Genomic DNA, 25,626 nt, shown 5'->3' on the forward strand with positions numbered 1-25,626 from the left:
GTTGTTTTTATTTGTATTTTTGCTTTTTTTGGACTGTATTACATTTGAGATGCCTGTTAGACATTATCCATACAGAGGTGGTAAGGAGTTAGTTCAACAGGAGTCTGGGCTAGAGGTAAAGATGTGTGGAGATGGTATGAGAGCCTGGAGGCCACCTAGGGAGGTGGGGATAGAGCAGATTTGGGTCATAGTCAGAGGCTGATACAAAGAGGGACCAGCAAAGCAGACTGTCTCAAGTATAGGCCCCTCACCCATCCACCCAGTCACTCCATCCTGGGACCTGGTTTACTTTTTCATAGTATTTACCAGCATTTTCTTTCTCTTTCATTTAGTTTCTTTTCTTTTTCTTTCTTTCTCTTTCTCCCTCTCTCTCTTTCTTTCTTTCTCTCTCTCAGTGCAGCTTGTGGGATCTCAGTTCCCGGACTAGGGATCAAACCTCGGCCCTCGGCAGTGAAAGTCCCGGGTCCTAACCACTGGACCACATTTTGAATAACTGTTTACATAGCATAGTATGCAGAGTTCTGCAAGGGACCTTCAACCTAGATCCTACTCCTACGATTGCATTCTATTACGCTGATGAAATTAAGGTTGGTAATCAGTCGAGTTTAAGTAGAGAGACCATCTGGTTTGGCCCAACCTAATCATATTGGTCTTCTAATAGCAGAGTTTTCTCTGGTGGCAGAAGAGGAAGGCAGAGATGTGACAGATGAGAGGAGGTTCTCTGTTATTGGGATGTAGGGAGCCACGTGGAAGGATCTGAGAGTAGCCCCTACAGGCTAAGGGGGCATTCCCAGCCACCGGCCTGAAAACGGGGGCCTCGAAACTAAATTCTGCCAGTCTGAATGAGGTGGCCCTTCCCTGGAGCTGTCAGAGAGCCCACCCCTTGGCTTTGGCCTGGTGAAGCCCAAGAGGAGAGCCCATTGGAGCTGGCCTGCTCTTCTGATCTACAAAACTATGAGATCATACATGGGTGCTGTTTTCCACCTCTAAGTTTGTGATAACTTATTGCACAGCAATAAAAAATGAACATGCATAATAATGTGTCCCCTCCTACAAGCATCTTGATGAGAGAAACTTATCCTTCTCACAGTTCTGTCCTCAGCACCTAGCACAGTGCCTGGCACATAGCAGATGCTCAATAAAGGTTGAATGAACGCTTTCACCTCAGCTGATGCTAACTGCCTGCTAGGAGCTAGGGGCTGTCTGGGATATAAAGGTAGAAAAGAGTGCCTGCGTGCTTTAAAGGCTTCTCAGATGGATTTTCATAGGGATTCAATAACAGCACTTATCTTCTCTTTTCCTGCCTTGCCCATCTTTCAAGGAGGAGTGGATGACAGGTGGAGAAGTTATTCCTAGGCCACCATGGCTACTAGAAAAGCAAGACCGGGAATCCCCTGGTGGTCCAGTGGTTGTGACTCTGCGCTTTCACTGCCAAGGGCCCGGGATTCAATCCCTGGTGGGGGAACTAGGATCCCTCAAGCCAGGTGGCCAGAAAAAAGGGCAAGACCAGTGCACTTTGAGGCCTACGAAGAAGGCCCAGACTCAATTATTCCAGAGGGTTGTGCTAGCCTGTTTTCTTCTTCCCCTGGTGGAATTATAAAACCCATTTGTGGGCTTCCCTGGTGGCGCAGTGGTTAAGAATCTGCCTGCCAATGCAGGGGACATGGGTTCGAGCCCTGGTGCGGGAAGATCCCACATGCCCCGGAGCAAATAAGCCCGCGCAACACAACTACAGAGCCTGCGCTCTAGAGCCCGCGAGCCACAACTACTGAAGCCTGCGCGCCTAGAGCCCATGCTTTGCAACAAGAGAAGCCACCGCAATGAGAAGCCTGTGCACCGCAACGAAGAGTAGCCCCCGCTCGACGCAACTAAAGAAAGCCCGTGTGCAGCAACAAAGACCCAATGCTGCCAAAATTAATTAATTAATTAATTAATTATTTTAAAAAAACAACCATTTGCACACAGAAGGGGTACTTGGGGAAGAACTCTGCAGAAGTGTATCAGCTGCATAATGCCTACTTCCTGGGAGGTTTAATGCCAAGATGCCTCAAAGGATCTGTTAGAGAACTCCAAAGGGCAAGAGGATTTAGGGCACTATTTCTTTTTTATATAAATTTATTTATTTATTTGTTTATTTTTGGCTGCATTGGGTCTTCGTTGCTTTGCGCAGGCTTCTCATTGTGGTGGCTTCTCTTGTTGCAGAGCATGGGCTCTAGACACGCGGACTTCAGTAGTTGTGGCTCACAGGCCCTAGAGCACAGGCTCAGTAGTTGTGGTGCATGGGCCTAGTTGCTCCGCGGCATGTGGGATACTCCCGCACCAGGGCTCGAACCCGTGTCCCCTGCATTGGCAGGCAGACTCTCAACCACTGCACCACCAGGGAAGCCCCTAGGGCACGATTTCTGATCACTGCTAATTTTTAGAAATTTCACAACCCCTGCCCTGGTTCCAAAACCAGTGACCAGAGGAAGAGACAGAAAACTGGGGAGACAAGAACCGCTGGACCATCTGCCTTGTCATTAGGTAGAGCCAAGTAGGGAGGGGCGCCACCCTATCATTACTCTCTGAGCAAAACACATTTTGCTGCTCCCAGGGCCCATGCCATGACTCGGCATAAACAGCCGGTTCGTTTTTCTTCTTGAGACCCAAAATATTTATCTACCTGGAAGCTATGTTTTGGTCAGGGTCTAAAATAACTTAATGGAAATAGGAATCAGAGGCACTTTTTTCCCAGTATAACTAAGTTATAATCCATACCTGGAAAGACAACCTAACCCCCCAACCACAAGGTTAGTGAGGATGTGGGCTTAGAGATAAGGCATTTGGCCAAGGTCATGCCGCTGTAAACAGTTTGGGAGGGTAAGAGGCTTTGGGATGCAAACCAGATGATCTGGGTTCCATGGAGGGGTCCTGCAAACTCGAACTTGGGAAATTGACTTAACCTCTTTGAACTCAACATTCTTATCAGGGAAATGGGGAGGGCAGTTTCTACCTAAAGTGGCTGTTAAGGAACTACTTTCCCCATCCAGAAATTGTGAGATGGTTCTTGTAAGAGAGAGAATGAGATGAGACCCCAGGCCTTCCCCATTCCTGACCCACCATTGTTTCACTCAAAACGATTCCTAGGGTTTCCCTGGTGGCGCAGTGGTTGAGAGTCCGCCTGCCGATGCAGGGGACACGGGTTCGTGCCCCGATCCGGGAAGATCCCACATGCCGCGGAGCGGCTGGGCCCGTGAGCCATGGCCGCTGAGCCTGCGCGTCCGGAGCCTGTGCTCCACAATGGGAGAGGCCACAATAGTGAGAAGCCCGCGTACCGCAAAAAAAAACGATTCCTAGGCTGAGCACCCACTATGTGCCATGGACAGGGACGGGGCTGCCTGAGGTTAAACAAATGGCAAAATAGACCACAGGGGTGGCTAATTAGGTCAAGTGGCCAACATTCTTCTGGGCTGTGAGCCGGCAAAACCTTAATGTCCTTAAAGCAAGGTCTTTTCTAGAATGACTGCTCATTGTTAGCCAGGTGTGCTGTAGATACTGGGGTCTTGTTTACTTTTTTAAAAAACAGCTCAGGGACTTCCCTGGTGGCTCAGTGGTTAAGAATCCGCCTGCCAATGCAGGGGACACGGGTTCGAGCTCTGGTCCGAGAAGATCCTACATGCCGCAGAGCAACTAAGCCCGTGCGCCACAATTACTGAGCCTGCACTCTAGAGCCCATGTGCCACAACTACTGAGCCCGCGTGCCACAACTACTGAAACCCATGCGCCTAGAGCCCGTGCTCCACAACAAAGAGAAGCCACTGCAGTGAGAAGCCCGCGCACCACAACAAAGAGTAGCCCCAGCTCGCTGCAACTAGAGAAAGCCCACGTGCAGCAATGAAGACCCAACACAGCCAAAAATAAACACATAAATTTAAAGGGCAATGAACTCTGTATTTGGCTAATATCAGGCTAGAAGTTTGTCACATAGTGCACATTCTTGACAGAATTTTCTTAGCACGAATTGTAAACCAAATAATAAGCACTCCTCAAAGAGCCAGGTAACATGCTTTATGTTGAGTATCTGAATCCCCACAACCAGGTAAGAACAGTAGTAATTTCTCGTGTTTACTGAGCACTTCCTTGTGGCAGGCACGGGGCCAAGGGCGTACAGCAACTCATTTGTTTAATCCTCTCAACTGCCCTGTGATCTAAAACTGTCATGCACCCCTCTTTACAGGGGAGGATACCAAGGCACAAAGAGGGCAGGTGCGCAAAGTCTCAGAGGTAATAAAAACAAGGGAAGGGTTTCTTAATATAGGTTAAGCACAGACTTAGCAGACGAGTGACCCACCTATGTACCCAACAGAATGGAAAACAGGTTCTCAAAAGCTTGTACACAAATGTTCATAACAGCACAAAGCACAATAGCTAAAAGGTGGAAACAACCCAGATGTCTATGGACAGATGAATAGGTTAACCAAAGGTGGTATATCCTACAATGGAATATTACACAGCCACTAAAAAGGAAGCGCTGATACCTGCTATGAAACGAATAAACCTTGAAAACATTAACACTGAGTTAAAGAAGCCAGCCACAAAAGGCCACATGTTGTATGATTCCATTTATACGAAATATGCAGAATGGTCAAACCCAGACACAGAAAACAGATTAGTGGTTGCCAGGGGCTGGTTATGGGGGTAGAGAGAGTGGCTACTTAATGGATACAGGGTTTTGGGGAGTGGGGTAATGAAAATATTCCGGAAATAGTGGTGATGATTGCATAACATGGTGAATGGATGACATGTCATCAATGGTAAATTTTATTTTATGTACTTTACTATAATAAAAAGAATAACAAGGTAAAGATTTGAGCCAGAGTATCCTCTCATCCCATAGCATATGCCTCTAACCACTATGCCATGCTTTACATTCTGTTAGAAGGTATTATTGTTCTCATTTTACAGATGGGGAAACTGAGGCATGGCGAGGAGATGGTGAAAATGGGATTCACACTTAGCTCTGCCTGTCTCAGAAGTCAAGCCTAAGAGCTGCCTCCCAAGGACAGGGAGCTCCTGGCTTTGGATGGGTTCAGCACCACTGCCATTTAGGGCTCTCCTGTGCACTGTAGGATGTTTAGCTGCATCCCTGGTCTACCCACTGGATTCCTATAGCAACTGTGACAAACAAAAATGCTTCCAGAAGTGGCACTGGGTTGTTCAATGACTCAACTTACTTTTCTATTAATAAGCCTAAAAATGAACTGCTGACTTGGAAAATTATTTTCAAAGACATTTGAAAATGAGGGTGGAGAATATCTATGTGTTAAAAGTAAAATTCATTTAACCTCACACTTAGTCATTCATTCATTCTTTCAACAAATATTGGCCAAACACCTTTCCTGGCCCGCATACTCAAGGTCTGGATGGAGGCAGAGAAAAAGAAATCTTGCTTTAAGGCAGTAATCTGGGTCCCCTGGCTGATGAGGCTGGCTCATCCTTCCAGCTGGAAATGCCCTTTCTCAGAACCCCTCTCTCCCATCTCTTAGGACTCTTAGACACAGAGCACAGCTAAGCTACAGGGCTCTACGGCCGGTCAGGAAGTAGTTCTTTCCTTCCATAGCCCTTGCTCAGGAAATATTTTTGATTGAATCAACGAATACACGTGCTGGCAATAGGCAGATTTCTTGCACCACTGTTAGGAGTGCAGTAACTGTTGCAAGCAGCAACTGGATTTCATCTGCCAGAAGGGAACTCAGGGAATTTAAATTAATTAAAATAATGGCATTTGATATCAAGGTTGATAGGGAAAGAGTCTCAGGTTCTGAGGGCAACAAACCAGCTTGAGAACACCAAGGTCCCTTTCGTGTTAAAGAAAATTACACACAAAAAATGGACAACGTTTATTAAGCATTTACTACATGCCAGGCACCCTGGTGAGTGTTCTACCTCTATTTTTTCTTTAAATAGTCCAGAACCTCCAAAGACTTAATACAGAAAGATATCCTATATTAATAACTACCATATTTCTTTAGAAAGTAGTTTTTATTCACAAATAATCTCTGCTCCTCCCTGGCATGTCTACCAAAGTAAAGCAGAAAGGGAATTCTTTTTTTTAAATAAATTTATTATTTATTTATTTTTGGCTGCGTTGGGTCTTTGTTGCTGCATGCGGGCTTTCTCTAGTTGCGGTGAGTGGGGGCTACTCTTTGTTGCAGTGCAGGGCTTCTCACTGCGGTGGCTTCTCTTGTTGCAGAGCACGGCTCTAGGCACGTGGGCTTCAGTAGTTGTGGCACACGGGCTCAGCAGTTGTGGCTTGCGGGCTCTAGAGCGCAGGCTCAGTAGTTCTGGCGCACGGGCTTAGTTGCTCTGTGGCATGTGGGATCTTCCCGGACCAGAGCTCGAATTGTGTCCCCTGCATTGGCAGGCGGATTCTTAACCATACGCCACCAGGGAAGCCCCTGGGAATTCTTGTCTATACTTCAAGTATCTACATTTTGAGAGAGCCTTTTGAATTTCTTTAAACATCAACAATAGTATTTTTAAGTGGCAAAGAACCATGTGCTTCAGGATTTGGTGTTACTATTTTTCTCACAATAAGAAAAATCAAGGCCTAGAGAAAAAGTGACCTTTTACCCGAGTCCTAATTTAACCACTTTGTACTTGTTTTTTATTTATTATTATTCAGAGGTTAATTCTGCTATTGACTTGAAGTAACTTCCCAAGAAAATGAGTGCAAGAGGGCAGTGGTAAAATACAGTTAAGACAGAATTAAATTCTTAGATACTCTAAGAGTAGAAATTCAAAAGAAGATGGCAGAGAAAACAAATCTTCAATTAATAAATCTACATGATGGCTATAGCCCTGCTTCAAATGTTGCATTTAATTAACTGGGCCAAATTTAAATTGAACTGCCCTGATTCTCTAGGAGAATGACTGTCATTCCGGAGTCGTGTTTTTTTTTTTTTTTTTAATCAAACGATGCCACAAACATATCTGGAACACCTACTAAGTCGGTCATTACCCTAAACATAGGAGCCATTTATGTTAGATCATTTCTATTGTTACTTATCGACTCTGATTTGCTTTATCAATTCAAAAACAAATACGTTTGTATCTCTATTACATTCAAGGCATCAAAGAGGGTGGAAAGTGGTTTGGGCTTTTTCAGTTTCACTTGAACTTATGATGTTACCTGGCTTGTTTTATTTCGCCTTCATGTAACAACTTGACTTTTGTGCGTTTAGCCACAATACTGTGCACAAGAAAATTAACAGTGGTTTCCTTGGAGGAAGTGGGGGGTGGGATTCTGTGTCTACTTTTGACTTTACTTTTCCACAGGAATTAGTAAACTATGGCCCGTGGACCAAATATGGAAGCACTTGTTTGTAAACATAACTTTTATTGCAGGGGGTAAAGTAGAGGAGGGATAAATTGGGAGATTGGGATGGACATATACATACTACTGTATATAAAATAGATAACTAGTAAAGACCTACTGTATAGCACAGGGAACTCTACTCAATACTCTGTAATGGCCTATTAGGGAAAAGAATCTAAAAAAGAGTGGATATATGTATATGTGTAACTGATTCACTTTGCTGTCACCTGAAACTAACACAACATTGTAGATCAACTGTATGCCAATAATTTTTTTTTAATTTTGCATATTAAAAAAAATAAGTTTTATTGGAACACAGCATTCATTCATGTATGTATTGTCTATGGCTGCTTTCACCCTATAAAGGCAGGATCAGAAGCTGCTATAAAGACCAGAGGTCATATGGCCCGCAAAGCCAAAAGTACTTACTATCCGGCCCTTAATGGAAAGTGTCAATTCCTGCTGTACTGTTTGAATTTTTTTTGAATCATGTGCATATAATACTGTAATAATAACATTTGGAGGAAATACACATCAAAACTATATAGCATTCGAGCAGAGCTACAGGGAACCTCTGAGATGAGAAGGCTGAGACCCCAGGGCTCAGGAGCGGGTCGGTGGTAGGGAGTCCAGGTGGCCCTTATCTGAGACTTCCACCCTTGTACCATTTTTCTTGGTTGTTTCATCTGGTACAATGGGTTCCCAGGTTCAGCCAGAGCTGGCGCCATGGAACACCTCCTCTTGTCCCCTTTCTCCCCCAGGGTCACCAGAACTTCTCTAGCACGTTCTGATCCACATTATACAAGTCACCCCAAAGCAGTTTCTCCGCGCATGTCCCAGGACCTTCAGCATCACCATCCCAGGAAAGGCTTGTTAAACATCCTGCCTGGGACTTCCCTGACAGTCCAGTGGTTAAGACTCTCCACTTCTACTGCAGGGGGCGCGGGTTCAATCCCTGGTTGGGGACGTAAGGTCCCTCATGCCTCGCAGTGCGGCCAAAAATACATCCTGTACCAGGAAGACTCTTTCAAGTAGGTTTAGGGTGAGACTGGGGCTGGGCATTTTTCCGTGCCCCACCGGCAGTGCTGACTCACACCCTTGGCAGCCTGTTGTGCTTTGCTGGTGTCCAGCATCCCCACCCTCACCCCACGGTGGACAAAGCCCAGTCTTATAGTTACAACAGCTCTGATGTGGTGGGCACTCACGTGCCAGGCTCCTGAGTGCCAGGCTCCGTCCTGAGTGCTTCTCATGCATTCATTTACATGTCCTGACAACCCCAGGAGCGGAGCCATGCTTGTAGTTGTCCAGTGTGTGTATCGTACAAAGCGTGGGGCAGCAGATCAGTGTCGGGAAGGGGCAAGGAGAAGGAGGAGTCAACTACGGGGCTGGGGGGATGTGGAAGAATTTTTAAGGTGTTCATTTTGATAGTGGGGGAGGGGGATACATGACCCTATGCATCTGCAAAACTGATAGAACCTCATCAAGAGTGAACTTTATTGGGGCTTCCCTGGTGGTGCAGTGGTTAAGAATCTGCCTGCCAATGCAGGGGACACAGGTTCGAGCCCTGGTCCAGGAAGATACCACATGCTGCGGAGCAGCTAAGCCCTATGCGCCACAACTACTGAGCCTGTGAGCCACAACTACTGAGCCCATGTGCTACAACTACTGAAGCCTGCATGCCTAGAGTCCGTGCTCTGCAACAAGAGAAGCCCACGCACTGCAACGAATCACTGCAACTAGAGAAAGCCTGCGCGCAGCAACAAAGACCCAAAGCAGCCAAAAATAAATAAAATAAATTTATAAAAAAAGAAAAAAGAGTGAACTTTATTGTACACAAATTTTTTTAAAAATCAAGAGGGATATTGGGGGATCCTAGGACGGAATGCAGACAGTAACAAGTGAATCTATATCGCAAGTGTTCGACATAACCTCATTGAAGGGGGTGGGAGAAAACAGGAGCTGACACATGACTTTGGAAAATGGTATTTTTAATGGAAAATATAAAGCTAAAATCAAAGCACTGGGGACTTCCCTGGTGGCACAGTGGTTAAGAATCCGCCTGCCAATGCAGGGGACACGGGTTTGAGCCCTGGTCCGGGAAGATCCCACATGCTGTGAAGCAGCTAAGCCCATGCACCACAACTACTGAGCCCACGTGCCTCAACTAACTGAGCCCACATGCCACAACTACTGGAGCCTGCGCACCTAGAGCTCATGCTCCGCAATGAAGAGTAACCCCCGCTCGCCACAACTAGAGAAAGTTCGCACACAGCAACAAAGACCCAATGCAGCCAAAACTAATAAATAAATTAATTAATTAAAGCACTCTACGTTAAAAAAAACAAAACAAAACACTGGGCTGAAATCCAGGCTAAGAACCCCTGGCCAAATTTGCTTCTGGCAACAAAGGCTCCCCTGCCCTGGGATGAGACGGGTGTCTGTCAAGAGAGGCACGAGCAAAGGGTCTGTGTAGGCTAGTCCTGGTCCTGCCTGTGATTGGGAGCTATTACCCCATTTTACAGATGAGGAGGCCAAGACAGGAGGTTAACTGGCCCAAGAACTAGTCCAATAAAGTGTCATTTCACCTCTGGAAATAACTCAAAATGTCCATCACCTGATGAATGGATAAATAAAAGTGGCATATCCTACCATGGAATATTATTCAGCCATTAAAAGGAATTACACACTGACACACGCTATCTTAATGAACCCTGAAAACAATATGTTGAGTGAAAGAAGCCAGACACAAAAGGCCACATATTGTCTGATTCCATTTATACGAAATGTCCAGAATAGGTCACTCCATAGAGACAGAAAGCAGATTAGTGGTTGCCAGCAGCTGTGGGGACAGGGAACAGGGACTGTTAGTGGGTATGGGATTTGGGGGGAGAAATGAAAATGTCCAAAACTGGCCATGGTGGTGGCCGCACAACTCTCTAAATACACTACAAACACCTGAATTAATTATACACCTAGGAGAGTTGTATAGTATGTGAATTCTATCTCACTAAAGGTGTTGTTACTTCAACAAAACAAAACAAAACACTTAATGGGTTGAGGGATCAGCGGGAGAAGCCATTATGGGAACCAGAGCTACAGGAGTCCCCGATTAAGCCTGATCAAGACGACAACCTCCCAAAAGCACAGAGACTTCATGGCAGAGCCCATGGGGGAAAAGCCAGCCGGAAGCCTGGCCGGGATTGGCGAAGTCCTGGGCAAGAAGTGGAGGAAAGGGACTTTGACAAGGCCTATGTGGTCCTTGGTCAGTTTCTGGTGCTAAAGAAAGATGAAGATCTTTTCCGGGAATGGCCGAAGGACACGTGCGGCGCCAACACCAAGCAGTCGCGGGATTGCTTCGGTTGCCTTCGAGAGTGGTGCGACGTGTTCTTGTGATGCTCTCTGGGGAGCCCCCGACCCCGAGCCCCAGCACTAAGTCTCCAGAGTTTGCAGCCAAGTGAGGACTCCTCCCCCGTCCTCTACAAAGGAAAAGATTGCTGTTGTCATGCGCAACTCCCATGTACCCCAGGGTCTTTGGGGAGTTCTCTCCCCTCACCTTTCAACGTTTTTGGAATTTTTTCCCTTGCATGCATCTCCCTTAGCCTTTCCCTGCCAGTTTTGTGACAGCAGTTACCAGCTTTTCTGAGTGATTCCTGGTCCTGTCCTCACCCGCCCCCTGCTCCCACCTCGGGTCTGTTTTACGCCATTTGGTCCTCTTTCTGGCAGAACAGTCACTGTCCTTGTAAAGTTTTTTTAAATCAATAAAGTCAGTGGCCTTCCAAAAAAAAAACTAAAACAGATTCCCACTCTGGCAGCCTCAGCACTGCTCCATAGGAGGCCTTAAGAGTCACACCAGGTTGCCCTCACCCAGGCAGGCCTGTCAATATTTCAAAACCCACATCCAAGAAATTCCTAAATTAATACTCTGCCACTGAACTAATACAAATAGCCATTGTTTTGCCTGATCCACTCCATGCCAGCTACTTTCCTTATTTTATCTCCACTTTTTACACCAGCCGGGTAAGGATGTATCCCATGCTCCCATATTTTCTGAGCGGGTTGTGTTCCTGAAGACTTGGCAACATTTAAAGCTAATCATTCAATGGCTTCCCTGGTGGCACAGTGGTTAAGAATCCGCTTGCCAGTGCAGGGGACACAGGTCCGAGCCCTGGCCCAGGAAGATCCCACATGCCGCGGAGCAGCTAAGCGCATGCGCCACAACTACTGAGCCTGCGCTCTAGAGCCCGCGAGCCACAACTACTGAACCTGTGTGCCACAACTATGGAAGCCCACAAGCCTAGAGCCCGTGCAACAAGAGAAGCCATTGCAGTGAGAAGCCTGCACACCGCAACAAAGCGTAGCCCCCTCTCGCCGTAACTAGAGAAAGCCCTCACGCAGCAACGGGAGCCCAACACAGCAATCAATCAATAAATAAATTTAAATTAAAAAAAATAAAGCTAATCATTCAAGACTACCCTTGATAATGGAGGGTGGGTATTTCTGTTTACCTACTCACATGGGGTTGCCCTAGTTGTCAGTCTAGACACATATGGGTGCTTCAGGCCTCTTGGTCCTTTGTGCCTGGAGATTATTGGAGCCTTAAATTAATGTGGGGGGGGGTGTCTAAGGAATTTGTATTATTTCACATTCAGACAAAAACTGGGACTTGACTCCTATTTTTATGGCATTGATTCAAATTTGCACTGAAAATGAAACCCAAGATGATGATCTTTTTATGGAGAGGTTGGCAGCTTGTCCAAAGTCACACAGCAAATAAGTGACAGGATTCTAAGTCTGTCTACACTCTGAAGCTGGGGCTCTACTGCCCTCCAATTATCCTGGTTGTTTAAAAATCCCACCCGTGCAGGGGACATGGGTTTGTGCCCCGGTCCGGGAAGATCCCACATGCCGCGGAGCGGCTGGGCCCGTGAGCCATGGCCGCTGAGCCTGAGCATCCGGAGCCTGTGCTCCGCAACGGGAGAGGCCGCAACAGTGAGAGGCCTGCGTACGGCAAAAAAAAAAAAAAAAAGAAAGAAAAAATCCTACCCTCTGAGTTTAAAGTGGATAGCACTGATGGGATCCAGTTGGGCAAGGAAAGTGTTGCAATAGCTACACTCAAAGGGACATGGTATTCCTTTTTCAAAGTATTTGGTCTAGGGTGGAATCATTAAAGCTTTAGATTCATTAAAAACTTAAGTTTCTAAAACCTATAACAGTCTGGATTTGAATAAAAGCTTTTGGAATTGTTTGCTCTTGTTGGTTTTTCCTTTGAGCATCTGTGTGTGATGGGGCAGGACCCAGCCAGACTATGTGAGCTCCATGCCCTCACCTCCCTGAACCTGCTCCTGCATGTACTGAAAGTGGAGAATCATGCCTACCTGTCCACCTCACTGAGCTATAGTCAAGTTCAAAAGGGATAAAGCAGGGGTTGGCAAACTATAGCCCGTGGGCCACATTTGTCTGGTCTACTTCCTGTTTTTGCATAGCCCAAGAACTAAGAATGTTTTTTACATTTTTTTCAATGGTTGGAAAAAAAAATCAGTGAATAGTATTTCATGGCATGTGAAAATTATGAAGGTTCACACTTCAGTATCCATTAATAAGGTTTATTGGAATACAGATACACCCATTCATTTATTGTCTGTGGCTCTTATAATGGCAGAATGAAGTAGTTGGGACAGATTATATGGTCCAAACTATTTACTATCTGAACCTTTACCAAAAAAAAGACTGCTAGCCCCGGGGGATAAAGGATGCTCTAGGTAGAATAGCACTTGTCAGGACTTCCCTGGTGGGGCAGTGGTTAAGAATCCACGCACCAGTGCAGGGGAATCGGGTTCAAGCCCTGGTCAGGGAAGATCCCACATGCTGCGGAGCAACTAAGCCCATGCACCACAACTACTGAGCCTACACTCTAGAGCCTGCGAGCCACAACTACTGAGCCCGTGTGCTGCAACTACTGAAGCCCGTGCGCCTGGAGCCTGTGCTCTGCAGCAACAGAAGCCACAGCAATGAGAAGCCTGTGCACCACAAGGAAGAGTGGCCCTCGCTCTCTGCCACTAGAGAAAGTCTGTGCACAGCAACAAAGACCCAACGCAGCCAAAAAAATAAAAATAAAAAATAACACTTGCCATATAAATATCAGCTACTATTTATTCTTCTTTATTAACCATGTTCCTAACACACCAATCTTTTATTTTTTTTAACATCTTTATTGGAGTATAATTGCTTTACAATGGTGTGTTAGTTTCTGCTTTATAACCGATCTTTTTTTTTAACCTGTATTTTAAATTAGTTTTATTTGTAAGCATGCATTTTCTTCTAGAAGATATTTTTTAAAATATCTATTGTTGGGAGTCCCCTGGCAGTCCAGTGGTTAGGACTCTGTACTTTCACTGTCGAGGATGCGGGTTCAATCCCTGGTTGGGGAACTAAGATCTCACAAGCTGAGCAGTGTGGCCAAATTAAAAAAATAAAAAATCTATTTTTGTTAACCTAACAAAGGACAAATATGACATAGACAAAGGTTGGAGATCTTTCATGTGGAAAAGAATACTTTTTGATAAAAACAAAGTAAACTTGTAATCATTAATTTGGTCATAAAACCAGATAACAAATAGTGAACAAACAGAAGATGCTCAACCTAGTTGTTAACAAAGAAATCCAACTTTAAAACAAGATACTTTTCACCCAGCAAATAGGCCGTAGTTAAAAATTAAAAAGATGAATACCCAGTGATGGAGAAGATACAGGAAAATGGACTTATACTGCACGTGGGATGTTGCCCTGAAATATAAATTTTAAGTGTTTTACTCTTTTCAATTTGAAATTTCTTTAAATTTAAAAAATATATAGATTTGAAACAAAAAAAGACATAAAATATTTTCCATTATTTGTTCAACAAATATTTCCTGAGCAACTAATGAGTGCCAGGCCATGGGAAAGAATTTACATTTGATATGATTGGAACAGGGAGGCCATTGAAGTGTTTTAAACAGGGAATAGCATGATCAGAATTACACTTTTAAAAATATCTCTGGCTGCTGGATGGAGATTGGCCCTGGAGCAGGGAGATCAGTTAACAGGCTTTGGCAATTATCATCAACAGAGATGATGAAGGTATATAAAGTAAGATATAAAAGTTACAGAAGGGTACCCTCTGCCCAGCATTGCCCTCGCCTCCCCGTCACACCCTTTAGTATAAATTCTCTCCGACCTTTCATCACAATGCTTGGGACATTCTAGGCCAGCTGTAGGATAATACGAGCCACATATGCAATTTTAAAATTTCTACGAGTCACATTTCAAAAAGTTCAAAATCAGTTCCTCAAAAAGTTAAACAGTTACCATATGACCCAACCATTCGACTAGATACACATCCAAGAGAACTGGAAACGTAGGTCCACACAAAAGCTTGTACAGGGACTTCCCTGCTGGTCCACTGGTTAAGACTCTGCGCTTCCACTGAAGCGGGCACGGGTTCCAATCCCTGGTTGGGGAACTAAGACCCCACACGCCCCAAGTGCGGCCAAAAAATAAATTAAAAAAAAAAAGTCTGTCTCCTCCATCAGAATGGAATGTGTGCTCAGTAGGGTAGTAACTGCCCTCATCTCCTTCAAGTTAGAATCCACAGGAAAAGACTCAAATATCGACTAAAGGAACAAACCTATTCGTTTGCAGGTTTTGTAGGTTTCTCGGAGCCGGGATTTCAGTGGCAGCTGTGGGAACTAGCAGAGCTTTGTAGCCGCCCCACCTACTAAGGTGAAGCCCCGCACCTTTCTCCAATGTTCCAACCTCACAATCGGCACACAACCCTCTCCCTGTCTGTGGGGTTCCGAAGGTTGAATTCTCTGTGCAGGTAAAGCAAGGAAGGGCATCCAATGTATGGGGAAACACAAAATCCGTGCAAAAGAAAGCCGAAGACGGTGTTTAAATGTGGGCTTGAATGTCAATTACAAAGGGATGGGAGTAAGGGCTGCGAGCTTCAGATGAAACCAAGGGAGGAAAGGGATCTTACAAGTTTATGGAGATAGAACAAATGCTCAGTATTTTCATGTTCACTTACATGACTTCAGCTCTGGACTGGTGTGATTCTGGATTTGAAGTTTTTGTTTGTTTGTTTGTTTTGTTTTTTTGAAGGGGGAAATGTTATGACATTTCTAAATACAACAGTCAATTCAGCTGTACTCAATAAGGTAATCTTGTTCCTTCCTTGGAAGATAATAGGTAACAAAAGTGATTTAAGGGATTTTCAAGGGTAATTAGGACTGCACTTGGGCATCTGTGCCCATCTTGGAGCCTGGGTTCTGTGGAGGAGCCCTTTCAACCATTATTCTGGTTAGACTGATAAGCTCCCCTTTTGCTCTCCACCCTAACCCTAACCTCTGTCCCCCATACCCATCCTTCCACTAGCTGTTCAAAGACCCAACCCCATTTTGGTTGATTCAGTCAACTTCCAAAGGAACAACGCCAAAAGCAAGAGAATGAAACACAGGCTCAACTGCAAAGGAAAAGGTCAAAGGCTTATTTGCAAATCACACGCTCACATACCTAAAACCCCCCCGGAGAAGAAACCAACCAGCTATGGAAGGCAATTCAAGATTTCTATAAGTTGGCCCATGGCAAGATCTACCTCCCTGAAATCAACAGCTTTCTTACAAACTGACAATCAAGTTGGAAAACATGATTCTAAAAAACATACCTTGTTTTTGTCTTGTGCCCCTCCAGGCATCCAGAAACCACCTGCAGCGTAAGCTGGTGCCAGGGGTGTTAGGGGTATGTTGCCTCAGGAATTGGGGGACATATGCCCCTTTGGTCCTCCAGCTATACTCAGGCTTCCGTTTCCTTTTCTGAGGTGGCCTTGACTTTGACGGCATGGCGAATCCCAAGAAAGTAAGTTCTCTGGGAGCATGAAGAGCGTCTTGTGCTTGGGAGGCCCAGCAGTGAAGGGAAAGAGATCTGGTCCTACTCTTCTCAGCCTCCAGCCTATTGTAGGCTCCCTCCCACCACCACCCCTTCCCCACCCCTAGCTCTTCCGAAGGCTGGGTATGGAATCCTTGCTCATTTGCATAGCTTAAAGGTTTACGCAAGGTGTGGTTCCAGGACAAAAGAAGGACTACTCTAAAGTCATTTTGAAGCCTCTACCTTGTATTGAAGTACATGCAAAACTCCCTCATATTTGGACTTTCGCTCAAATATTCGCTATGACATTTTGCCAGCTAGGCAGATATAGATAGGTAGATAAGATGATAGAATCCATTTAATAATGGTCCAAATCAGTGTCTACCATTTAAACACTATGCATTTCACAAATGAACTTATCTACTAAACAGAAACAGACTCACAGACATAGAGAAGAGATCTTTGGTTGCCAAGGGGGAGGGGGGTGAGACAGGGATGGACTGGGAGTATGGGATTAGCAGATGCAAACTATTATATATATTGATAGAATGGTTAAACAACAAGGTCCTACTGTATAGCACAGGGAATAGCACAGGGAATTCAATAGCCTGTGCTAAACCATAATGGAAAATAGTATGAAAAAGAGTGTATATATATGTATAACTGAGTCACTTTGCTGTACGGTAGAAATTAACACAACACTGTGCATCAACTATACTTGAATAAAATAAATTTAAAAAACCCACAACACTGTGCATTTCATCTCACCCATTCTTTCCCTGAAGACTTAGCCCTTCGTGGGTCCCAGAGTTAGCTTCTGCTGGGTGCCTTTGGGGCTACAGAATCAAGCCCACTTCAGATAATATCCCCATAACCTTAACACATTATTGCATTGTTTAATTACGTTACAGTACAGGTTCCTTCCATAGTTAAAGGAAACATAATTTTATATAACAGGGCTTCCCTGGTGATGCAGTGGTTAAGAATCTGTCTACCAATGCAGGGGACATGGGTTCAAGCCCTGGTCTGGGAAGATCCCACATGCCATGGAGCAACTAAGCCCGTGCTCCACAATTACTGAGCCTGCACTCTAGAGCCCACGAGCCACAACTACTGAGCCTGTGTGCTGCAACTACTGAATCCTGTGTGCCTAGAGCCTGTGCTCCGCAACAAGAGAAGCCACCACAATGAGAAGCCCGCTCACTGCAACGAAGAGTAGCCCCTGTTCGCCGCAACTAGAGAAAGCCCACGCGCAGCAACAGACCCAACACAGCCAAAAATAAATAAATAAATTTATTTTTTTTAAATAGAGTTTGCAACAATACTACAACTATAATTGTTGCAGGCAAAAATCATTAAAAAAGTAATAATTTTATATAACATGATTGCATGCCATACATACTGTACGATATTGACGCATACTTCACAAAGCTCCCGTTAACGAGTTCATGAATGTGAAATAATCAGGTAAATTTAAAAGCTTTATATTTTGCAGAAATCCTTACTAGGTTGTCATACAGGTGTTTGGGAACGGCCAAAGTGTGTGTTTCTGTTTAAAGACACCTTATTTAATATATACTGTTGTGTCATGTACGTTGAATGCAGGGCCAGCAGCGCTACAGTTTGTGCCTGATGGAGCTTTTCTAACACATGCGTTTTCTCCTTAAAGTACGTCACACTTTCTTGCACTTAGGAACATAGACAGCACCTCAGCACAACGCTTGGGGGCCGCTTTAAACAGTTAAATCCACAAAAAGTGCAAATGCGCAAAAATCATGGCACTAAATAGACCACGAAAGGACACTGGTGCTCTGCATCAGAGCCGAAACAAAAGTCAGGGTGTTGGTCGCCTTGTTTGACTTCAGCTGGGAATGTGCTTGTCGGGAGACTCAGATATTTGTCAAAGACTTCGGAAGTACTGTGAGTGTGCATTTAGGGATTACAAACATATTTTAGTGAGTAAGTGAATTCACAAATACAGAATCCATGAATGATGAGGATAGGCTATTTTATAACTCAATGAAAAAGTCTTAAGAAAATAGAGTGTAGGCTCTTGCCATCAGAAAATTTGCTACCCACTACATTTTTTTTTTAATTATTTAATTATTTATTTATTTTTGGTTGTGTTGGGTCTTTGTTGCTGCCCGGGCTTTCTCTAGTTGCGGCGAGCAGGGGATACTCTCTGTTGCAGTGCGTGGGCTTCTCATTGCAGTGGCTTCTCTTGTTGTGGAGCACGGGCTCTAGACGCGCAGGCTTCAGTACTTGTGGCACGTGGGCTCAGTAGTGGTGGCTTGCAGGCCCTAGAGCACAGGCTCAGTAGTTGTAGCGCAGAGGCTTAGTTGCTCTGCGGCATGTGGAATCTTCCCGGACCAGGGCTTGAACCCACGTCCCCTGCATTGGCAGGAGGATTCTTAACCACTGCACCACCAGGGAAGTCCCCCACTGCATTTTCATGACTACACTGAACTGGTTGCCAGCACTGTTCTTAAATCTCTCTGTGTCTCTCCTTTTCTCCCTCTGCTGAGTATACAGTCTGTCTCCATTGACACCACAGACAAATATTGAGTGCCTCCTGAATGCCAAGGCACCGCCCTATGAAATCAATGACAGAAATCTAGGAAATTAACAACAGGCTCTTTGTACAACTTCTCTACAAAATTGTAGTAGATTTTTTTCTTAAATAGAAAGAATATGGACACATGGTAAAAAATCAAAATGCTAATAGTCTAGAAAGGCATTGAAAGAAAAGCAAAAGCTTCCCCTGTGATCCCGAGGTTCTTACACTGGTTACCTGAGCTGGCTTGATAGTAGGACTCCCTGACATGCCTCAATTTCTTCATATGGGACCCGTCATAGTATTTAATTCGGAGGCTTGATCCACGTTTGCCTGTACGTGAGAAGTCTGTCTTCTTTCCCTCAATAAACAGTTATTGAGCACCTGTTATAGCTCAGGTGCTGTTGCAGGTACTGGGGCTATAGCAGAGATCAAAAAAGACATATACACACACAAATCCCCCCCCTCGAGGAGCTTACACTCTAGAGTGAGCGGGGCAAAATGAAACAAGTTTATCAAGTTATTAAGTCTATTAAAATATAACAGGTACTATGGAGAAAAAGAAAGGAAATTAGGGGACTAGGGGGTTTGTGGAGGGGGGTAGAGGATTAGAGGGAGTGGCAGCTTTAACCAGAGCAGCTAGGAATGCTAGGAGGTGACTTCACAAAGGGAGTTAGCCAGGAGGCTTTAGGGAGAATAGCAAGTGCATAGGCCCTGAGGCAGGTCTGGGCAAGGTTTACTGGACAAAAACAGCACGAGGACGCACAGTGGGTGAGTGCAGAGAGCTAGGAGAAGAGTACATGACAGCCAAGAAGTAGGGAGTGGGTGTGCTGGCCACCGGGGGGTCAGGACCTTGGCTATTACTCTGGGTGACACGGGGTACCAACAAAGAATTTTTGAGCATGGAAGTGACATTGTCTGGGCCCCTTCAGACAGCGTGAATGATTTCTGGTGAGTCCTTTCAGAGGTTTGCGTGTGTAGATAAACCAACACACAGGGCTGCCTTCACGGTTGTACAGCGTGTATGGTTGCACATAGGCTGGTGCCCAGAAGGCCTCCACACTGGTTGCCAGCTTGAAACCCTTCATAATTTTTTTTTTTTACATCTTTATTGGAGTATAATTGCTTTATAATGTTGTGTTAGTTTCTGCGGTATAACAAAGTGAATCAGCTATATATATACATATATCCCCATATCCCCTCCCTCTTGCGTCTCCCTCCCACCCTCCCTATCCCACCCTTCTAGGTGGTCACAAAGCACCGAGCTGATCTCCCTGTACTATGCGGCTGCTTCCCACTAGCTATCTATTTTACGTTTGGTAGTGTATATATGTCCATGCTACTCTCTCACTTTGTCACAGCTTACCCTTCCCCCCTTTGTAATTTTTGAACAAGAGGCCTGGCCTGCCCCTCACTGGCCTGAGGGCCCCCCCGGAGGCCAGGACAGTACCTGTTTGTGTTTATAGCCAGTGCCTAGCACAATGCCTGATGTGAAGGGTGGCCTCAGCAAAGGTTGACGTTAATAATACTAGGGACTAAATTCCCACACTTTCATGCATACGTTTGCTCCTCCCACAAGCACTGATTGAGCACCTAGTATATACAGGACCCTGAACAATAAGTCTTCTGAATACAAACATGAAAGGTTTTTAATCCCCACCTTGCTTAGCTTCCAGCCTAATTTTACATATACAGGTAACACCCAATGACTATTTGTCATCAACAGTTCTCTTAATACAGGAACAGGTGCTGAACAGAGAGACAATTTGCCATGATTGCACCATCTTAGTCCAAACTACTGATCTGAAACCATTTGCTTTCTTTAAAAAAAAAATCTGCTGACCAAATTATATATCCTATACAAACCACGAAAAATGCTCAAAAATGTTAAATGGCTAATGTACAGGTTAATCAAAATTTGCACGCATTGGGCTCTTTCCCCCAACTCCAGTTACCTTAATTTTAGTACCAGACGACAAAGGAGGGTTTTGCAAACTTTGGTCATTTCTTTCAACACTTCCTGAGGCTATTCTTTTAAAAGAGAGATTCCAGGGAACTCTACTCCATATTTTGTAATAACCTATAAGGGAAAAGAATCTGAAAAAGAATACATACATATATATATGTATAACTGAATCACTTTGCTGTACACCTGAAATTAACACACCATTGTAAATCAACTAAAAAAAATCAAAAGAAAGTAAAAAAAATTAAATAAATAAAATAAAAGAAAGATTCTGCTTAATGGGAAAAGATTTCATTGCCTGGGATTTTTCCAGAAGGACGTGAGTGAGGGTTGATTTCAAATTTCTAAATGAACAAAGGGCTTCTGAGAGTGAGTGTGTGGTTAAGGACATGTTCTGTATAGGCTGACAGCTTTGTTGCAGTCCTGATTCCACTGCCATCTAGCTGGGGGGGCCACCATCTATCTGGGGGGCCTTGAGGCCTGGGCAAGACACCCTCAGCATCCTTTTAAAAAAACACTTCTCGGGACTTCCCTAGTGGCACAGTGGTTAAGAATCCGCCTGCCAGCGCAGGGGACATGGGTTTGATCCCTGGTCCGGGAAGATTCCACATGCTGTGGAGCAACTAAGGCCGTGCACCACAACTACTGAGCCTGCACTCTAGAGCCTGCGAGCCACAACTACTGAGCTCACGTGCCACAACTACGGAAGCTCACGTGCTGCAACTACTGAAGCCCATGCACCTAGAGCCTGTGCTCCGCAACAAGAGAAGCCACCGCAATGAGAACCCTGCATACCGCAACAAAGAGTAGCCCTGCTCACCGCACCTAGAGAAAGCCCGCACGCAGCAACGAAAACCCAACACAGCCAAAAATAAATAAATAAATAAAAATTAAAAACCACTTCTCAAACAATACTGGCAGGGTTCTGCTTTGGTTTTTGGCCATGCTGTGCAGCATTCGGGATCTTAGAACCTGTGCCCCCTGCAGTGGAAGCGCAGAGTCTTAACCACGGGACCTCCAAGGAAGCCCCTAAAACAGTACTGGCGGTTTTTTAACAAGCATAAATTTCTCATCCAACCTGCCAGTCCACTCTTAGGTATCTACCCAAAAGACGTGAAAACATGCGGCCATACAGACCTTTGGGTCAACATTTCGAAGGGCGTTATTCACAGTAGCCCAGAACTGGAAGAATTGAATGTCCATCAGCTGAATGGATAAATAAAACATGGTCTAGCCATACCACAGAATATTATTGAGTCATAAAAAGGAAGGAAGTACTGACACAGGCTACCATACGGATGAATCTTGTAAACATGATGCTCAGTGAAAGAAGTCAGATGCAAAAGGCCACAGAAAGTAGGAATTCCAATTATATGAAATGTCCAGAATGAGCAAATGCATCAAAACAGAAAGTGGATTAGTGGTTGCCTGGGGCTGATGGAGCAAACGGATTAACTGTAAATGGACCCAAGGGATCCTTTGAGAGTGACGGAAAGATTCTAAAATTAGATTATAGTGAAGGTGGCACACGTCAGGTAAACTTACTAAAGATCATTAGACTGTGCTCTTTAAATGGGTTAATTTTATGATGTGTAAATTATGCCTCAATAAAGGTCAAAAATAAAACCCTTCTAATGTTGATGTAAACTCTGCTGCAGATATAACCACTAGTTAAATATGCAGCTACTTGAGTCATAAGTACTTTAAAAAGGACTCACTGGCCTGACAAACTGCTACTCCCTACAAACCCCCTCACACTTAGCTACCTTAGGTCCCTGGGGTTCCTCTGATGTCAGTTGCCGCTTTACTTATTTTTTTGCGTTTTATTTTTTTACTATTATTTTTAAAAAACTTTATACAGGGACTTCCCTGGCAATCCAGTGGTTAAGACTCCGTGCTTCCAATGCAGTGGGCGTGGTTTCGATTGCTGGTGGAGGAACGAAGATCCCACATGCCTTGAGGCCAAAAAAAATTTTTTTTATGCAATTTTGAAAGGTTACTTTCCACTTACAGTTATTATAAAATATTGGCTGTATCGCCTGTGTTGTACAATACATTCTTGAGCCTATCTTAGACCCAATACTTTGTACCTCCCTCCCCTCCCTCCCCCATAGCACCTCCCCAACCACTAGTTGGTTCTGTGAGTCTCTTTCTCTCTCTTTTTTTTTTTAGCGGTACGCGGGCCTCTCCCTGTTGTGGCCTCTCCCGTTGCGGAGCACAGGCTCAGAGGCCATGGCTCACAGGCCCAGCCGCTCCGCAGCATGTGGGATCTTCCCGGACCAGGGCACGAACCCGTGTCCCCTGCATCGGCAGGCGGACTCTCAACCACTGCGCCACCAGGGAAGCCCTCTGTTTCTTTTTTGTTATATTCACCAGTTTTTTGTATTTTTTAGATTCCACGTATAAGTGATATCATAAAATAATTGTCTCTCTCTGCCTCCACACTTTTGTTCCAGCAGTTTCCATGGCCCACAGGAGATGAAATTCTGGACATTTTTCAGTCTTCCTCAGACTTCTGCTCTTTCTGAAGCCTTCTCCACTGACCCCACTCTCTACACTCTACCCGGACCCCACCCCCCGAAGAATGGATTATTCCCCCCTCTAGCTTTGGTCTAACTCCAAGATGAGAAAGTTCCAGAGATTTGCTCTTCAACCTAGGTCCTGTAGTTAACACAGTGGCGTCATGCACTTAAAAAGTTGTTGAGAGGGTACATTTCAGGGTAAGAGTTTGTACTACAAAAGAAGAAAAAGAAAAGCAAGGGACACAAGAATCTTCGAGGGGTGATGGATATGCGTGTTCCCCTGACTGTGGCAATGGCATCACGGGTACCTGTGTACGTCCGAATTCACAAAAATGTATACATTAAAGGTGTGCCGGGCTTCCCTGGTGGCGCAGTGGTTGAGAGTCCACCTGCCGATGCAGGGGACTCGGGTTCGTGCCCCGGTCCGGGAAGATCCCACATGCCGCGGAGCGGCTGGGCCCGTGAGCCATGGCCACTGAGCCTGTGCGTCCGGAGCCTGTGCTCTGCGGCGGGAGAGACCACAACGGTGAGAGGCCCACATACGGCAAAAAAAAAAAAAAAAAAAAAAGGTGTGCCATTTTTGTATATTAAGTATACCAAAGCTGAAAAAATAAGGGATAGAAAAATAAATTAAATAGTGTTTGGTACATTACATTTTTTTTTTTTTTTTTGGCTGCACTGTGTGGTATGTGGGATCCTGGTTCCCTGACCAGGGATCGAACCCAGGCCCCCTTCATTGGAAGCACGGAGTCCTAATCACTGGACCATCAGGGAATTATCTTAAAGGGAATTTTAAAAAATGTGTCTATCGAACCCAGTAGTGTGAGCTTTGTGTCACTTTTAGTTTGTTATCCGAGGCTCTACATAAGTGCATGACAGCTAGTAGGGACTCAAACGTTGCGGAGATCAGGAAGGAAGGAGGGAAGGAGAGAGGAGGACAGGGTGGACATTGGGGCTATAATTTAGCTGTGATGGAAGGCAAGACCCCAATGGTTTCGCTCATCCATTCATTTCCTCAACAGGTCTTTACTGAGCACCTACTATGTGCCTGGCATTGTGCTTGGCCCTGGGAGCAAGAGTGTGAACCAAGCAAGTCTAGCAAGGATTTCTGTCAATAGGAGACCTCCCAGACCTGGTATGATGTTAAAGGGCTAATCAAAGTCAACTGCACTCATTTCTTTCTAAATACAATTATTTTCGGGTGTGTGCACCAGCAGGGGATGAGTCATCAGTACGCTTCCTTTGGCCCTACATTCTCGTGCAGGAGACGGATAAAAAATAGATCCGTCTCTATGTGCCAGGAAGAGAAGCAAGGCAGGGTAAGACAGGGTAGTCCAGGAGCGCCTTCTAAGGAGGGGCCGTAGGAGGTAAGCATTCAACAGCCCAGCTTTCTCTGGCTGTCAGCCCTGCTCTTTGTCAGGGGGAGGCCCCTCTGTGCCTCAGTGTTTGGATTCTGAGCAATGGAGATAGGGCTGCTAGCCCCTGGGGTTACTCTGCAGATGGAACAAAGCAATGCCCAGAGAACCCGAGTGCTGGCTGTCACTGTCATGAGGACACTGGCCGGGCAGGGAGCCCTGTATTTCCAGGACGTCTCCTTCAGATTCTGATGTCCAGTGCGGTCAGCTCACCTCTATACAGACTGTTCAAAAGAATAATAACAGTAGTGATCATAATCATAATAATTTGTTCCAACAGTTAATGTCCATCTCCCCACTTGACTGTCAGCTCCTCGAAGCAGAAGAGCTTCCTCAGCCTGCTTTCCGTCTCCCCAAAGCCTGCATATGATTGGGGCTCAAAAGCGGTTTGGTGAATGAATGAATGAATCTGAAGAACTCCCGTGTTTTGACCTTCTCTCCCTTCCCCTCCACTCGCTCCATTTCCCCCCTCCCCCACACTTTTGGGAGGACTGGCATTGGAGCTGAGCCTTGAAGCTAGACCAGGGGGGAGGAGAAGGCAGAGGCTACATCAAGGAGGGAAAAACCAGGAGGGCAAAGACCTGGAGGCTGGCTTTGGGCTCTTTCTGAGTAGCAGGAAGACGGGAGGGGTCTGGGAGGGAGGGTGCGAGATCAGGTTTGGCCTGCTGGGTGGAGACCGGATTAGGCTTCTAATCTCAGTGCTACTCTCACACCCAGGTTGACCTTGGGCCGTCTCTCCTCTGAGAAGGAAACCTGTCCCCCTCTCCTGGGACAAGATGATGTTCAGAAGCCTGTCTAGGTCTGCTCCCGACCACTCTGGAACGTTCCCGTTTTTCTGCAGACCAAGCACCGCTACCTCCACCCAAACTCCCGCAGCGGATCCCTACCTGGCCCCCCACTCTTGTTCCTGCGCC

At 45.3% G+C, this 25,626-nt stretch overlaps 1 pseudogene; it reads left to right on the forward strand.

Annotated features, from left to right (window-relative positions):
* Positions 1 to 4,042: 4,042 nt before the first annotated feature.
* LOC132506259 (barrier-to-autointegration factor-like) lies at positions 4,043 to 10,908 on the forward strand (annotated as a pseudogene).
* Positions 10,909 to 25,626: the final 14,718 nt, after the last annotated feature.

Source organism: Lagenorhynchus albirostris, chromosome 15 (genome assembly GCF_949774975.1).
Source record: "Lagenorhynchus albirostris chromosome 15, mLagAlb1.1, whole genome shotgun sequence".
NCBI classification, from domain to species: Eukaryota; Metazoa; Chordata; class Mammalia; order Artiodactyla; family Delphinidae; genus Lagenorhynchus; species Lagenorhynchus albirostris.